The sequence below is a fragment of the Vidua chalybeata genome, chromosome 1 (assembly GCF_026979565.1).
Source record: "Vidua chalybeata isolate OUT-0048 chromosome 1, bVidCha1 merged haplotype, whole genome shotgun sequence".
Lineage (NCBI taxonomy): Eukaryota > Metazoa > Chordata > Aves > Passeriformes > Viduidae > Vidua > Vidua chalybeata.
The window spans coordinates 53,857,501-53,874,558 of NC_071530.1; the positions used below are offsets into that span (position 1 = coordinate 53,857,501).

General features: G+C 38.2%; 1 protein-coding gene across 6 annotated transcripts in view; it reads right to left on the reverse strand.

The window, feature by feature from the left end:
* RALA (RAS like proto-oncogene A) overlaps positions 1-17,058 on the reverse strand; it is a 31,640-nt gene that overhangs the window by 13,967 nt on the left and 615 nt on the right. For 2 of the 6 annotated variants that reach the window (XM_053965263.1, XM_053965228.1), the window contains exons 1-2: positions 8,939-9,025; positions 7,234-7,327 (exon numbers count right to left, since the gene is read on the reverse strand). The exons of 2 other annotated variants lie outside the window; for them this stretch is intronic. The gene's annotated coding sequence lies outside the window, so the exon portion shown is untranslated. Of the gene's footprint in view, positions 1-7,233; positions 7,328-8,938; positions 9,026-16,917; positions 17,009-17,058 lie in introns of those variants that run through there. 2 more of the 6 variants (XM_053965253.1, XM_053965271.1) reach the window with 2 other exon arrangements.

Genomic DNA, 17,058 nt, shown 5'->3' on the forward strand with positions numbered 1-17,058 from the left:
CTGTTGTATGAAGCTCAATAAGGAGTATTTCCTTATTAAGCATAGCATGGGGTTTATTACTACTTTAATCTTCACAGTGCAAAATTACTTGCAGGTCAGAAGATAAACACAGGATTATCCAACAGTCAAATCCTACGTCACCTACAGAAGAAAGATGTTCACAAAGAGCCAAGCACAGTGTTGTCAATAGCTATATTATCCATTTATACAAGTCAGTTTTTTTATCACACCCATTGGAAATCCCATCACATCAATTCAGATGGTAACATATACAAAAGTTCATTCTTAAAACAGTTCTTCATGTAGTTCAACAAGTTGGAAGGGAAGCAAAAGATTAACTGGCTCAGCAATGTATTGCAGTGTCCTCATTCAGAAGGGCAAAAATATTGTCTAACCACCATGCTATGGATCAGTCCTCATCTCCACTGCAGATAAAACTCCTAGGAAGCTGCCCTTTATCTGCTCAAATATGTTGAAAAAGACAGAAACAAATGAATCTCTGACTGCTCAAAGTAAGCAGTTTTCAAAGCTCCTACAGCTGTTTTATTGCCTGCTTGCAGATAAACACACCCATGATTCTGTGCTCCATTTAATGGCAGGCTTCCAGTTGGAGATAGGATTTTTTTTTTTGAGCCAGGCTAGTGAACAATTAGATTAATGAAGAACAGCAGGGGTAGGAATTATAATTCATGTTAGCATCAGCGTCTTGTCCAACAGTCTAGAAATCTGATCAAAGGAAAGAAGAGTAGGTAGCTAAATAACTTTTATTTTTACATTATTAAGATCATCAAGGAACTTCCATCTGGAGTTGTAAAGCTGTTCCTTGTCTTGAGTGATTGGCTTCTACCTGTATCAATACTTCTCGGAAGTTTTCATACATTACAGTCTGCACAGGTCCTCTGCACAAAAAATGCAATGTTACCTTTAGTCCCCCATGGATTTACACACAAAATGCAGCTCCACCCACTAAAGGAGTGAGCTGGATAGTGTAACACAACTTGGACACAGTATCATGTTAACTTGTGCATGAAGTCTTGAAACACAGAATGGTTACCTCTAGATCCAGAAGAGTAAGCTAGATAATTGGGCACCAGCAAGAAAAGTAGTTTTGATCTCCTGGGGCAATATAATTTCAGGGAGAAATATTTGCAAATACAAGTTAGGAAAGAAAAAAAAACAAAAAGCAGGAATCCTTGATCTCTCTTTAGTAGTCTTTATTTTGTCCTCCTATTTATTATTTCAGCCAAATAAATTGAGATAAAAATATGCTTATGGGCAAAAAAACCCTTATGGGTTTTATCACTCACTAATCTTAACTGAGATGATTCCTCTTAAGCTGTCCTGTACATCAGTTGGCTTCTTCTTACAGAATAACTTGCTCCAAACCAATCAAAGCATGTTTCTTTACATATCCATTCCATTTGTCCTCTACATCCCTCCCCAGTGCAATAATCCCAAGGTTCATACACTAAGAGAGAGCAAAAAAGTGGCCAACAGAACAGCTGAGTACCATCCAAAGAGGGCAATAGACACCCAATTTAGATTGCCTCCTTTCCTTCACAGGGAACACAATTCCCCATATTTAGCCAGCACCAAATACTGAAGAAATTAATAGAAACAATCATATCCAAGACACCTACATCTCTGTCAAACTGTACCCAAAACTGGGCAAGAGGCCAAAAACTAACAAAGAACAGAGCATATGATCAGTCTCATTGTCTTAGACAAGGTGACCAAAAGAAGTCAAGAACTATTCCATCCATTTTAATTCCTTGGAGTCTCATAAATGCAACGTAAATGAGAACAGACCAGGAAAAGAAAAGCATTACACCAAAGTCACATCATTACAGGCACAAGTTCAGCTGGCATCTTCTTCACTACTATACATAAAGCTGAATGCAGGCCTTGTGAATATGCAGTTGTCCTTAACAGGCGGACTTTGATTTGCTGCAGACATTTGTTTGAAGGGGTCTAGTTAAACATAGCTTTGTATTTACAGATAGCTGGTACAGTTAGCATAGTTGGTTCTAGTTAATAAGTAGAGATAGTGGTGCTGTTCATCAATTGCAAAACAATTTTTTTATTGTCAATTTTATAGCCTACATAAAACTAATACATCAAAACTGAATCCTAGTTAGTTTCCTTTCAGAGAAGAATACATGAAGATTTGAAAGTCTGTCATATCAACCTCATTACCCACTCACTTTTAAGATGAGTAATTTTCTTCCCTGAAGACTGCTTCATATAATAAGCATCAATTACAACTGCTAGATGATACATTGCTGCACCCACCTTTACTCTGCTCAACAGAGCTAGAACTTGATACATTTGAAGGAACAGGAATAATTTAACTGCAGTATGTGAGCTGCCTGCACAATATAACTGGTTAATATCTTTTGACCAAAATACTTCCAGAAAGGCAAAAACTATAAATTGCTTACTAAACAATTAAAGAAAATTTAACAGTGGAAATTCATATTGCTCTAAGCAAATAACTAAATAACTTTTTTTTACTTGAAGAAATTAATGCCTGCGCTACTCTGCACTGTACACTTAGTATAATATCATCTCTAGAAAAAAATCCACAACTTATTTCATGCTGAAGTGAAAATCTATAATTATTTGACAGTATTTTCTAAAGTGTGTTAAGAAATTCTCCAAAGTTTTGTAATTTCCCGAAGTGTATCAAAACTCTGGTGCCTCATGTGACCTACAAATTACAAATGCAATTTTCTAAGAAAAAGCACAGGAACAAGAATTTTGAAAAGTGGCAACATATTTTACATCCAAGGACTATAAAGCAATATAATCTTATCTGTTGTGAAAATATCACAAATTCAACCAGTTACTTCATTGTTTATTGAGTCCCATAGTTTGTTTGGTTAACAAGAGCGAAAATATACTTGAGAATGCATTGTTTGAAAATAGCATTAGCATACTAAGTGCCCAATACCTGAAAGACACCTCACAAATGATTCAGATATTTCTACAACAAAAGCATTCCTGGAAAAGGAGGGAAGCAACTCCAGGCAAGCAGAATCTAACCCTCCCATCATCTGGTTCCAATTACAACATTCAAACCAGATCAGCAGAAACACCCCATGACCCAGAGATTGATAGTATACATGAGGACACAGATGAGATACCAGCTGCTTTTAAGAACTAGAGAATAAGGAAGTTTTAAAACTTAGATCAGCATTATTGTTGTGTCATCGAGTTTGACTGGTGTTTTATTACAGTTTAAATGCACAACATCCATCAAACTCTCCATAAAGTAACATCAGTATTTCATTCAGGTAAAACAAGTATTTCAAATGATTAATAATCACTACAGTCTTTAAGTAGTAGACTAGAGAAAGAGAAGAATGAATCCAAATGTTCAAACCCATCTTAGTAATGTGTAATCTCATTAGATAATGAAACAGGCCTCCTGAAACTCAGCCTCATAACAAGTTAGAAACTTTCACAGCAAGTATTTCCCTATGTCCTGAAAATAATCCTTTGACATAAACATGTTGAACTAGGAATTAGTATTTGAAACTTCCCATGAGTTTAACAAGCAATTAAATCATATTCAAAGTTTTGTAAGAATCCTTCTTTCCAAAGGTTTCTAGGGCACACCTTAGAAGATGCTTATGCCTCCCACACCCACAGAACAAATTTACTACTGTGACTGACTACACATATACTAACAAAAGTAAAGGGTAGAAGACTGACTTCAGTTCTATCTCTCAGCAGAAGCAAAGTTCCTCAGGCAAAAGGCCCAAATTTCCCAGCTCCTTGAGATAAGTACTTCAAATCATAACCATACCCAGGCACTTAAACTGGAAAAGACAACCAGTGAACTCTTCACCCAGTAATAGAGGCCCATCCATCCCATAAGTTACATTGTGTTGCTATAAAGAATACCAGTTCCTACATGCTCACAGCTCTATACTCTTAAGATATCATCAGAACAATTGCAATTTCTCCAACAAAAAGTCACTAAAACACGAGAAACAAATTCACAGACTTCCAGCAGTCTCCCAGAGGCTCCACAGGGCCTTAGTGCCAACTTCTGGGCATGGCCATGAACTAGACAGCACCTTCTAAAGTGAGAACATATATGTATTTCATATGCTTTAAGTCATCATTTCAGCATTTTCTTACTAAAAGGCCTCTTTGGTTTCTTGCAAGATGACTTCTGGGGAAGTATTTCCATAAGGAAATTTCTTGAAACCCACATGCAACAGCCCATGAAAACCCTGACAAACTGAACAACAGAAACAGTTTAGAACAAAATGAAGGTCTTAAGATTTCAAACCCTGTAGTGTACTGAGAAGAAAACAAAGCAGCTACATGACTGTCCACATAAACAGCTGACAAAACATACAGCCCTTGAGCTCAAGTGTGTGTGTCTGAAACGCTGATATAAACTGAACCTGCAGCAGTCTGTCTGATACTCCCATATCCTTTCTCCCAATAGCACTGGTGCAACTATTAGGTGGCAAAATCTCAGGGTCTGTGGATTGAGGTGATCCCAAGAATGTAAAAGTCTTTGTTTCCCAGCTCATGCAGCCAAAGGAGGAATCTGAATGTGTAGGGTCAGCTTCTCAAGGTTGTTTATTTTCTCTTATCTATTACATTCTTTCTTTGACCTGCTAAGCTCTGTTTAGCAAATCAGTCATGGCATTCTGTTTGCCCACTAGGGTGGTGTTACCATTTTATACTAAGAACTACATGTACTATGTTTACAATAACGTGCCAATATCTATCATTTATGTTGGACAGTGTGTCTCTACCTTAAACCAATAGAAAAGCGTCACCATCACAGCAAGACATGGAGGGCAGGAAGAAGGAGGAGGTCAGGACATGCCCAAATCCATCCATCTTGTCCCCTCGAACCCCATTCTAAAAAGCCCCAAAATTCTACCTTTTCACCCTGTGTTAATTTAACTACCATACTACAATAACCCCTGTGGCTTGTAATTCCTCATACAAAGTTGGCAGCTTTTTCCACGGGCTAAAATTGAAGCCACAGGTGTTTTTGACTTTGTGCCAAGGTCTTCGAGCCCCCTGCCATGGTCTCGAGACAGCCAGGGCAGCCAGAGGGGTGCCCTGGGTTCCCACAGCAAAGCACTTAAGAAATTGCTCTAGACAAAAACTAACCTACACTGTTTTTTTGAACAGATACATTACCTAAACAAGTCTGCTGTCAAAGACAGCCCAGAATAACACATAGCTGAGCACAGGGAAGGCAAAACTACAGCACTTCCAACCTATAAACACTGAGGAAAAACAATGCAAGTGTTCTAGGGTTCCTCAACCATAATCCGGCACCTGCTAAAGATTTCTCACTTTTTTCAAGTTATGTGATGACTATTACAAAACACTGGGAAGAATTCTAGATACTTGCAATGGTTTATCTGTGTTACTGTTAAGTCAGGAATAGATGACACAGACTCAGATCAGGAGGCTAGAAGCTCCATGTTTATTCAGACCTCTTCTTTTATACACTGGTCTGCTACAGGTGGACCTGATTGGTCATTTAATCAACACATTTCACATGATTGACTAATTAAGAAGACACCTTTTTATGAGAAAAACAACTTGTTAAAAACACCAGCTGCAGATTGTTTATCATTTGATTATCATTCTTTTTCTCCAGGTCCCTAAAGCTTCCCAGACCAATTCATGGAAAAGCTTATCTAGCTTTCTCTCTCTCTGACCAGACCATCATATCACAGAATCGCAAGGCTGGAAGAGACCTTCAAGATCATTGAGTCCAACCTGTTCCCTGATACCTCAACTAAACCATGGCACTGAGTGTCACATCCAGTCTTTTTGTAAACACATCCAGGGATGGTGACTCCACCACCTCCCCAGGTAGACCGTTCCAGTACTTTATCACTCTTTCTGTAAAAAACTTTTTCCTACTATCGAACCTATATTTCCCTTGACGCAGCTTGAGACTGACCTCTCGTTCTGTCAGTTGCTGCCTGGAGAAAGAGACCAAATCCCACCTGACTACAACCACCCTTCAGGAAGTTGTAGAGAGTGATAAGGTCGCCTCTGAGTCTCCTTTTCTCCAGGCTAAACAACCCCAGCTCCCTCAGCCATTCCTCACAAGGCTTGTGTTCCAAGCCCCTCACCAGCCTCGTTGCCTCCTCTGGACACACTCAAGCATCTCAACCTCCTTCCCAAACTGAGGGACCCAGGACTGGACACATAGTCAAGGTGTGGCCTCACCAGTGCCGAGTACAGGGGGAGAATGACCTCCCTGCTCCTGCTGGCCACACCATGGCCACACAGGCCAGGATGCCGTTGGCCTTCTTGGCCACCAAGGCACACTGCTGGCTCATGTTCAGCCGGCTGTCAACCAGTACCCCCAGGTCCCTTTCTGCCTGGGCATTGTCCAGCTACACCATCCCCAGCCTATAATGCTGCAGGGGGTTATTGTCACCAAAATGCAAGACTCAGCACTTGGACTTATTAAACTTCATCTTGTTAGACTCTGCCCATCCATCCAACTGTTCCAGCTCTCTCTGCAGAGCCCTTCTACCCTCCAACAGATCAACACATGCTCCCAGGTTAGTGTCGTCTGCAAATTTACTAATGAAAGACTCAATCCCCTCATCCATGTCATCAATAAAAATATTGAACAGAACTGGCCCCAGCACAGACCCCTGGGGACACCACTGGTGGCTGGCCGCCAGCTGGATGCAGCACTATTCACCACCACTCTCTGGGCCCGGCCATCCAGCCAGTTCCTAACCCAGCAAAGAGTGTTCCTGTCCAAGCAGTGGGCTGCCAGCTTTTACAGCAGTACGCTGTGGGAGACAGTGTCAAAGGCCTTGCTGAAGTCCAAATAGACAACATCTACAGCCTTTCCTGCATCCACCAGGCAGGTCACCTGGTCATAAAAGGAGACCAGCTTGGTCAAACACGACCTACTCCTCCTAAGCCCATGCTGGCTGGGTCTGATATCCTGGCCATACTGTAGATGCTGCATGATATCCACGTATCTGGACTGATCCAAAGATGAGTGGGAAGAGCAGCAAACTCAAGCCCACCACCAAGGTTAACACAAGGTTAAAGCTTGCTTTCATAGTTCAACAGACTAAAGTTAACTGAGAAATAATTTTGATAATATACATATTTTCATAAAAGTCTAGAATACTGTTCCTGCTTCTACAAGTTCAGTATGTGGCTGGTGCCTTCTCTCAATCTATTCTAATCATTGATGGTACTTACCTTTCTGAGGCTGACAGTGCTGAAGTGCTTTAACACAAAGTGTAAGGGTCATGTCTTCTTTCATATTCAATTTGTAAACATGAAGATCTGTAATCTAGCATATTAACAGAAGACATTCATTTGTATTAAGATTATATACCATGAGGAGAGAATTAACAGTCACAGCAGACATGATAGAATAAAGAACAATTACAACTATATGCCACTAGCCTGTCAAAGCTATCCACAGACTTGAATGGATTCAGAGGGAAGGCAGACAAACAGGTACTACGGTACTACTGCTGATTTTCTACCATGAAAGGCTGAAACAGATGAGGGGGACATCTGTGGAAGAGCCTCCCACATCAGTTATCCATAATCAAAAGTCAAGTTGCATTCAGTTAGTGTCACCTAAGATATACAAGATACAGCCATTTTTATCCTCTTTTTCAACTACAGGAAACCACATCTGGAAGCTAACTTTTGATTAATGATAAGCTAGGCTTCACTGACATTTGCAGAGGGCTGCTGCTTCCAGCTGTTCTAGAAAGCAACAGGAATGGAGTTCCCTTGAAGGCACTATGCAGCATGAGCTTCAGCAGCGCACTTTTAAAAGCAGTTCAAGAGCACTTCATTCAAAACTTGTCCACAGCATATTCAGTATCAAAAATTCAGGTTTTTTGGTCCATCATATTTCAAAAGGAATCTCAATCACATTAGTATGTCCTTTTTGTCCTTGTACTTTTACACTTCAATATCCACTATAGAAATTTTAGGAAGATTTAAATGTAAGCATGTTGACTTGGCTTGATGAAGAAAATTCTTGGAGAAATGTCTGAAGGTGGCTTCCCAAATATATACTTGAAAAAATATAGAAGTTTCCCTCTAACCCAAGTATCTTTTTAACTGTTAAAAACCCTAGTCTTCCTTTAGAAGTTCAGAATGTCAGATGCGCATTTTCTAGAAACAGCAAATATTTGCATGGGCATTTTTACAGCCAGAAAGAATCAAGATCCACATTGACTAAACCTAAAACTGCACCCAGACAGTTTTACTGCTCTACAGGCAGGAAAGTTAACTTGTGACAGAGAAATATAGAAACAAATAGTATCTGCAAAGCAAAAGAGTCATCAGGCAGGCTGCACCCAACAATCTACAGACTCTATAGAAGGAATGCACACAGCATCCCTTCTGTAGGTTAGGATTTCATCTGGTAAAAGCAGCCTTGTTTTGCAGGCTTCTCTTGTCACACCAAGACATGTTCTGATGCTGATACCTCAGGGAATTATTCTGCTCAAACAACTACTTTTCCCTGTTAGCCAGTCATAGTAGTACTATGGTGAAACTCACATGAACACCCTTAAATTCTTTCAAGTATTAGTACAGACAGAATGAACATAGGAGCCTTGTTTGAGTAACAGTCCTATGAAATTCTTGACAAAGAAAAAGTCTAAACTTTCAAATAAAACATTTTCAAGGCAGGCACTGCCTTCTTCCACAAGTCAGTGCCTAGGTGAATGACGTTTCAGCAAAAGCTGAGTAGGAATACTGCAGTGCATTATCCTTCACATCTCAGGCTAATAAAACAGCTTCTAACAATGAAGGATGCAGGAAATGAGTGCTCCAGCAGATGCAAGCACGTTTACATCAAAGGCCACAGCAGAAATGGTGCAAGCGAACAGATCTGAATGCAGGGCATTAACAAAATACACCAAGAAGCAGGTACCACCAAATTTTCCGTCTCCTCTTCACAAATACAGGCAAGCATTCTCTCTCCCCACAGGCAGACTACATCAACACACCAGCCAAATGGAACCTAATGAAATATGAGCATGTTTGATTTTGCATTTCAAAATTTTCCTTTTATTCCTCTAAGGAAACATGCAGCTGCAGCAAATTTCTTTTGTGAAACCTGACTTGGCAAAATAAGTTACTTAATTCATTTTATGACTTTGCCATCTGTTTAACCACCTAATTAGAAATGCACAAGTGGGTTTTTTTGCAGTATTATTGTAAGAGTATTACTTTTGTAGCCATATTTTGTTCCAGTAATGTCTCCTGTTTATATCCTATGCAGTGCTAATTTTCCCTCCTAAAATAATAATTTTTTCTGTCTTATTCAGAGAAAAATGATTTCATATGCACGACTCACTGAATGAGACTGGTTTGCAAATAAACAAAAACCTTTTGAATAGGTGATTCAAGAACACAAGTGATTATAGACATGATATTACACAGTAATACAGCACACATAAAGTTGAAACACTGTTAGGTGGATCTCTCCCCATTTTTAGATGCAATTTGTCCTAAAATTGTTAGATATATGATTTGAAAAATTGATAGAGTTAATCTAATAGACCTAAAAGACCCAATCAGGTAATGAATTGTCTTTTAGTTCAATATACACTTGCCAATCATATGATACACAACCGACTTTCATGGCTATTTCACATATTATGGGCATTAAATTTGCACTGGCTAGAAACAGAGGGCACTCAATTAAATTAATATTATTAATATTCACATTAATATCAATATTAATATTATTAATATTCAAATTTAACAATTTTCACATCAAGTGCCAGTGCAAGATGGCTTTCATCACTTCCTGCTTAAAATACTGATCACACTTTCCTTCCAGTACTACAGAAGGGATTTTCAATGTTCACAAACTTAAATGAATTTTGAATGTTCACAAACTTAAAAATTGCTTTTTGCTTCTGTTTCAATTCTTACAGCTCTTACAACACACAAAGTAACTCAGAACTGCTAAATGACTTTACATGAATATAAGTGTTTAAGTTCCAAGTTTTAACAGAACAGGCTATCTAAAAAAAGTTATTTACAAAGAAAACATTTGTTAAAATCATAGATCAATTTCAGAACGCATAACATTCTTCTCTGACTATCTGGGGAACCAAGTGAAGCAGCTATCAAAAACTTCTAATAAACAAACTTAAAAATTAGTTTTTTAATCATATTCCAAAGGCAAAGTTTGAAAAAGGCACTGTTAAGGTAGATGGGTCTCAAGTGTGTCTCTCTTCCTATGACCTAACATGGAATGCAAAAGCCAAAGGCATTCCAGCAGCGTTCAAACTCAGTTTATTTTAAAGGCCAGTCTCTCCATGGAAAAACTACTATAGAAGTCTGTCTACAGTGAAATCCAATATCATTATCAACATTTAACTAATTTAATTCTACACACATTGCAATGTTAAACAGTACCAAATGTGAGCTGCTTTCCTTTCTGTACACACAACCTTTTAAATTCTTGTGGGAAGTATGGGATCTAATACGTTTTCAGTGTTGCATGGTTTTCTCTAGCCTAAGAAACCTTCACTGCCTCTGACTTATGAAAGCATTTTCTTTTCAGCTGTTCACTTGCAAGCTTTCAATTCAGTAGCAGTACTTGTATTAGCATCAGTTCACCACAGAGTCAGAAGCTAATTTTACTGCTTTTCTCCTTGAAGAGTTTATTTATTTTGCCTTAATGCACATGCAGTCAGAGTCCTGCATAAAGTCTGGAAAACTTAGTGTTATTAAAACCCATTCCTGTTGTTCATAGGTGATAGTATGACTAGTCTTAGTTTGTCGTAAAATTGGAATTACATTCCTTCAAACCCCTGACCATCTCACTATGCCATTCTGACTGGGTTAGGTTTCAGTATTTTATCATACTGTATTTCATTGTTCATACTATCTTAAAAGAAATCTGTTTCAGTCTTCCCTCAGAGAAACATATTTTCCCCCGTATTTGTAAAAAAACTCTTCTCTCCTAAAATTGTAGCAAAACTTATTAGAAAGATTACAATATAAAACTTCACTCCTCAAACAACAGACTGTTTTCCTCAAATTTTCCAAACTACTCTTTAAGATCACTAGATCTTAAGACTGCTTTTACAATGCTCTTCAAAATATTCCAGTCTGAAGAAAACCACAAATTTTGCTTATTATAAACATGGTCTCAGTTCTAACTCATACACCTTGCAGAGAATATTTTTGTTAGTTTACTTCATTCCTCTATCTGCTTTGACTGCAAGAGCTATAAAATTCAAACTCTGCAAGACAGCAAATACAACAGATACAGCTTAACTTTCACTTAACTTTTAGAAAAAGATGCTCTTCTACTAAAGTTCAGCATGTATTAAATAAAGTTACCTAAAACCAAAATATTTCTCATTAAGATCCAAAGAAAAACATTAAAGAGGCAGGACAGTGAAGAAGTTTCTTAAAAATCAGGACCTCCTAAGGTTTCAGAATTATTCCAAACCGAAACATTTCATATCCCACTCTGGTTCTGGAGCAAAGAAGGACTGAGAAAATCCAGCATTTTTGTAAGTGGCTGCACTATACAATCTTTAAATGTAATTGTAACTCTAAGCCTATCAGTAAACTAGTAACTACATGGTCAAAATTAGTGATCCACAGGGAGACAGTTGCATGGGTGTACAGATACAGGCCTTCCTAAAATATTTTGTGGATCAGCTACTGGCCTCTCCAACATCATCAATCTATAAATTATAACCTCCCATGCTCTCAACACAAGAAAAACCAGTTGGCAATGCCTGCAGTGGGATTTCTTAAAGCACAGAGGCATTTAGGATGTGGAATATATATAGGTCAAAAGTGAGTATTTTCCCCTAAAAACATAAGCACAAGGGTAAAAAGTTGAAATGATGATTTAAGATCCAAGTTAATATCATTATTTTTTCTAATAGTCCTTCATGTTACACTATACACTAAAACAAAATGAGTACTGATGCAAACAAAATTAATAGTTCAGATGAGCAGCCTTCTAGTTCTTTATCAGTACCTTAACTTTTCCTTCTTTTTTTTATCACAGTCTCCATTAAATAGGGAAAAACAATCAAGTACTCACATTCATTTCACACATATCAAATTAGTGAGTCTCTTCCTACAGGATACTCTGAGATGTTCCAGAATACGTGGAATTAATGATGAATATTACCTGTAGCTATATTTTCTTCCTTACAATATGAAACATTTAATAACATTTTAGATGGTAAACTTGCTGAACTGAAAGCAGTTTTTGATATTTAGTCTAATAAATCTGCTCCTTAAATTCTGAGTAACTCTAGATTGTATAGAGAAGGAGTCCAGAGTACAGTGCTTTCTGTCTAGGTTAAGTTTCCCTTATTTATTATATACTTTACTTCTACTAAATACAAAGCCTGAAACCTCAAAGCCATCAGGTCTAATCAGCAGCAGACAAAAAATATGCAATCTGGACCAGTAAAGAAAGATGCTTTAATAAATCACATTCATACAGGCCTGTGCTGTATCATTGACTCCAATATGTGAACTACATCAATGTAAAATAAATTTCATATTCATTTTCAAATTAGTAACAACTTCAAAAATGTAAACTTATTAAAAATCAGAGAATTCAAGTTGTGATAAAGTGCACTGAGCTACCAGTCATGACTCTACTGGACCAGTCACTGAAGCATTGCAATGAACTCTTAATTTGGACAATATAAATTTTGACCTTACAAAAATCAGTTCTTACAAGTGTGCAGTGTTATTTCTTAAAATATGAGTGTTCTGAGGATTGGAATGGAGCTTATGTACATGTTACACTACATAGGTAAAATTAATTCAGGTGTTTAAATGTGCAAGAACTTTATGATTTAGAGGTGTCATCCCAAAATAGCTCTTTCATACAACAGTCACTTGGATTCAGTGATTTTGCTTACTTTGATCTCCAAGGGTAACAGTGACAGATGGTTAATGATGAGTTGCTACCAGCCTTGCTTTGAGTAGGGCCTTCAGGTCCATCTACTCAAACATCTCCCATTGCATGACCTCACCCATCAAGTGTAGGTTTTGTGACTGACATAGGATGCCTGCAGATGTTTGTCACGTCTGTTAATACTGTTTTCCTGTCTGTAAAATTTCTTCTATTTTGAGGTCTGAAATAAATCCCACAGGGCAAAGTGTTGCTGGTATTAACTATTTCTGTGTCAAAAGCCTTGTCAGGAGACTCAGCTATACCAATAGGACTACACTGCTACAACTTGAAATGACAGACCTCCTTTACTCTACACCATCTGACGGGCTTGAACGGGAGTACTAGCAAAGAGAAGGACTGTATCACACATAGTTGGCTTTTTACTTTTTTCACAGATGCTTCATTTTTCCAAGACTTCCATGTTTACTGCAATCCATTTCATGTTGACAAAAACACTTCTGCCTGCCTGTATGTGGGTGCTATATGTAGAGTATTCTCAGACTCTCAGAAACAAGTATCAGAGTTAAAGATCAAGTCTTACAGTAGTACAGAAGGCTATTAAATTAGTATTTCAGACCATAAAATGAAACAGATACTAAGGCCTGAATGCACGGCTGATCCCTGCTACCCACCTACTAAGCACAGGTGCAAAGCACCTTTGTAAATATCATCTTCCATAATTTGCAGAAATACTTGTTTGCTAGTACAGTATATTTACATGCCAATATTTCCACGCTCTTGTATCAAATGATGTAAACATACTATTATAGAGAAAAATACAATGCATTTTACATACACACAATGCATGAACCTTACTGGTAGGAATTCAATGTACATTATAATTACTTAAACTATGGAGCCAACATCACAAAATAAGAATCTATTCCACTAAAGTAACAATTGCAGAGTTACTATGCAACCAACTCTACATCTCCTGTTTGTTCTACCTTCTTTACATTCTTGGCTCCTCTTCATTACAAACTGATTATGGCACAGCTTACTTTGAATTCTCTGTAGTAACTGTCCATGTCATCTAACACCTTCAACACACCTCTCTCCGTTATTACCCCTCTGTGCAAAGCCTGGACATTTCAGTGTTGCCAAACTATTGTCCCAAAGGTGCTGGGAATTTTGATAAAGACAAAACGAATCCCAAACAAAATATGACTAGTAAATATTAAGCCTCCCTCTGGACAAAGGCAATGAATTCTCTCACTGGTTCATTCTAAGGCAGCATTACTTAATCCATACTACATTTCTTTCCAACTTGTTCCTACCTTTCAATCTAATACTCTTTTTTCTATGGGAACGTCAGATTTTTTTTTTTTCTGCTGTAAAGAGCCCCTAAGGCTCCAGCCTATAAGCCTAGCCTGATAGTTATGGCTTGCACAACTACCAAAGAGATTCAACAAGCAGCTGTAACCACTGATAAATCCTTGGGCTTTAGGTGCTGACTCTGACTCACAATAGTTAAGAAAACAGGACGAGTAGCAAAACAGGATTTAATAATCCCCTGGTTTGCAAGGTACATTTTCTATAAAGTGATTCTAAGTTATTTATGTCTACAATGACTATAACCAATTTCAGATTCTGCAGACAGTATGCCTTAAAAATAACTTTTTATAAACTATTCTGAGAGCTGATTTTAAGTAGTGCAACAGACTAATAAAATGTAACGTTTTCTTCCCTACTTAGCAAGTTATAAAATGTAAAATATTTTGCAGAACATTTAGTGGACATACATAATACCAACTGTTCTATTTACTTGGTTCCTCACATAAATTCTTCCTAAGGTAGAAAGGAGGCTTAACACAGATGTCCTGTAATTGTGCGTTTGAGGCAGGCAGGCTACAATATGTTCACAAGAATGCTGTCACTAGCCTATCAAACTACCTTGTTCACATAAAATAGATTTCAATTTAGACGCAAAGTAATTTCCATAGCTTGGAGCCATTAGAAGTTTACTGGAAGCTGGCTATAAGCACTTTCAAGGGGGTGGGGAGTTCCCTGTCTAGAAGACATGTTATCAGCCACTGATTCCCAGGACCACTATATCCTACAGTACTTGCTAGGACGGCAAAGCAACCAAATCTAATCACAAAGTTAAAAGATTTTTCTCATATAATTATTTCTTCTTCACTTTTAAAATTACAGCAAAAATAATGCTGTTTTCAGATGGCTGAAATGCAGTGCCTAAACAACTTTTCACACAAGTCACTGTATCTACAGTTTCCTTTGATATCAGAGACTGCCATATATCAGTTTCTAAGATAGCACATCTTTTGCCTCAGCAATTATCTTCTTCCAAGTCAGATACACTTGAAATTTAACAGGAGCAAAAACACTTCTTAGATGGAACACCTTTGTTTCAGGGTAATCCCTCAAAAAAAGTAGATACAGGGATGTCAGTGCATGCCTTAGTAACTGAGGTTAAGAACACAACGGTTTTTATGGGAACTAGAAGTCAGTCTGAATACAGAAGACACATGGACCACTGCAAGGTCTCCAACTACACTTCAGTCACAACAGTCTTGTGCTCCTGCCTTATCCTCACAGCCACATCTCTCCCTGCCCCACTTCCCCATGCCTCATGCCCATCCCTGTTTCTATGGGTTATTTATCTAAAGAGTCCATGACCACTGGTGACAGAGATTACAAAGAATGCACAGCTGGGAAACATTCCAGTTTTCAGTTTCATGGTTAAAGTTTCCTTAAGGTCCAAAAAAAAAAAAAAAAAAAAAAAAAGACAACATTATTACAACAATGTCTAAAAACACACAACTCAAAATACTTCACCTTAGGATGTTTATAATCTTTCCCTTACTCAAATTCAAAAGAGCACTAAAAAGCAAAGACCGAGATCAAGGAATTTGCAATAGTGGAGTAGTACACTTACTATCCAGCAACACAGCTTATTTAACCTCACAGTTAACTTCTCATGCAGTGGACTGAAGGCTTTTTTTTATATTTATGTGCAACATTATGTCATATTCTCCTATTTCTACAGAAAACAATAAAGGGTAAACATGACTAGCTCTACCAATTTCTCAAATTTCCACCATTTGGAGGCTTCCACAAAAAATGTTTGACAAACTGTCATGCAAGCACAGACTGAAGGATTTAAATCTACATCAGAGATTGATATATCAAACAGTTGTTCTTCACTCTATTAAGAATGTTCACAGTTTCCCAGGACTTAAATGTTGAGGTACATGCTATTAGATTAATAAGTCAGCCAAAAAGAAGTGGATTTTTAATTAAAAATACAATTATAATCACTACTAATCACCCAGAAAACTAAGAGAAGAGCAGAACCTTCTCCCAGCACAGCCCCTCTCTCAGGAGCTCCTCTCTTTTCAGTTTAACTTCCAGTGGAAAAGACAAAGAACAACTGATAGGTTATGGAGAGATCTGAACATAAAACAGTATGTGAACTGAAATGTTAGCAGAGGCACATATTGCTTACACTTCTGGAAGTCTAATGTTTTCCAGTGCAGAATGCAAGTCTCTTTCAAATTAGAACTAGAAATGCAAGCACGAAACAAAACATCAGGGTCATTTTGAGTCTGGAAAAAAAAAAAAACATTTTGGCAGTCTTTCTGCCAGGACGGTTTGGGGATGCTGCAAAACAAACACACAGATTGTTCTTCAGGCGGCTCTTGGGATACGTATGGCCCACTTAACATTTTCATTTTAAAGACTCAATTAAGGAGAAGGAGCTGAAGATATTAACTTCCATTTAAAAGAAACCCAAAAGCAAACACCAAATCGCTTACCTAACCTAACGGGTGAGCATCGAAAGGTTCTTTCATTTGGGGAACTTAATAGTATACTTCGTACTTCTCCCTTGTGTTACAAGAACACACAAGATCTAGTTACCAGTAACTACAGAAAAGCCCAGCACATGAAAGTGGGCAGCTATTAAATGTTACAGAAGCCCTGTTCTTACTCACCCTAGAACCGCAGCGCCCACATACACGCACAGGGTCTCCGGCACCCGGCCGGGGCAGGAATCGCCGCTGCAGCCGCCGCTCGGTCCCGCCGGGCCGGTGGGTGAGCGCCCCGACCCCCTTCCCCGCCGGCCCCGGGGCGCG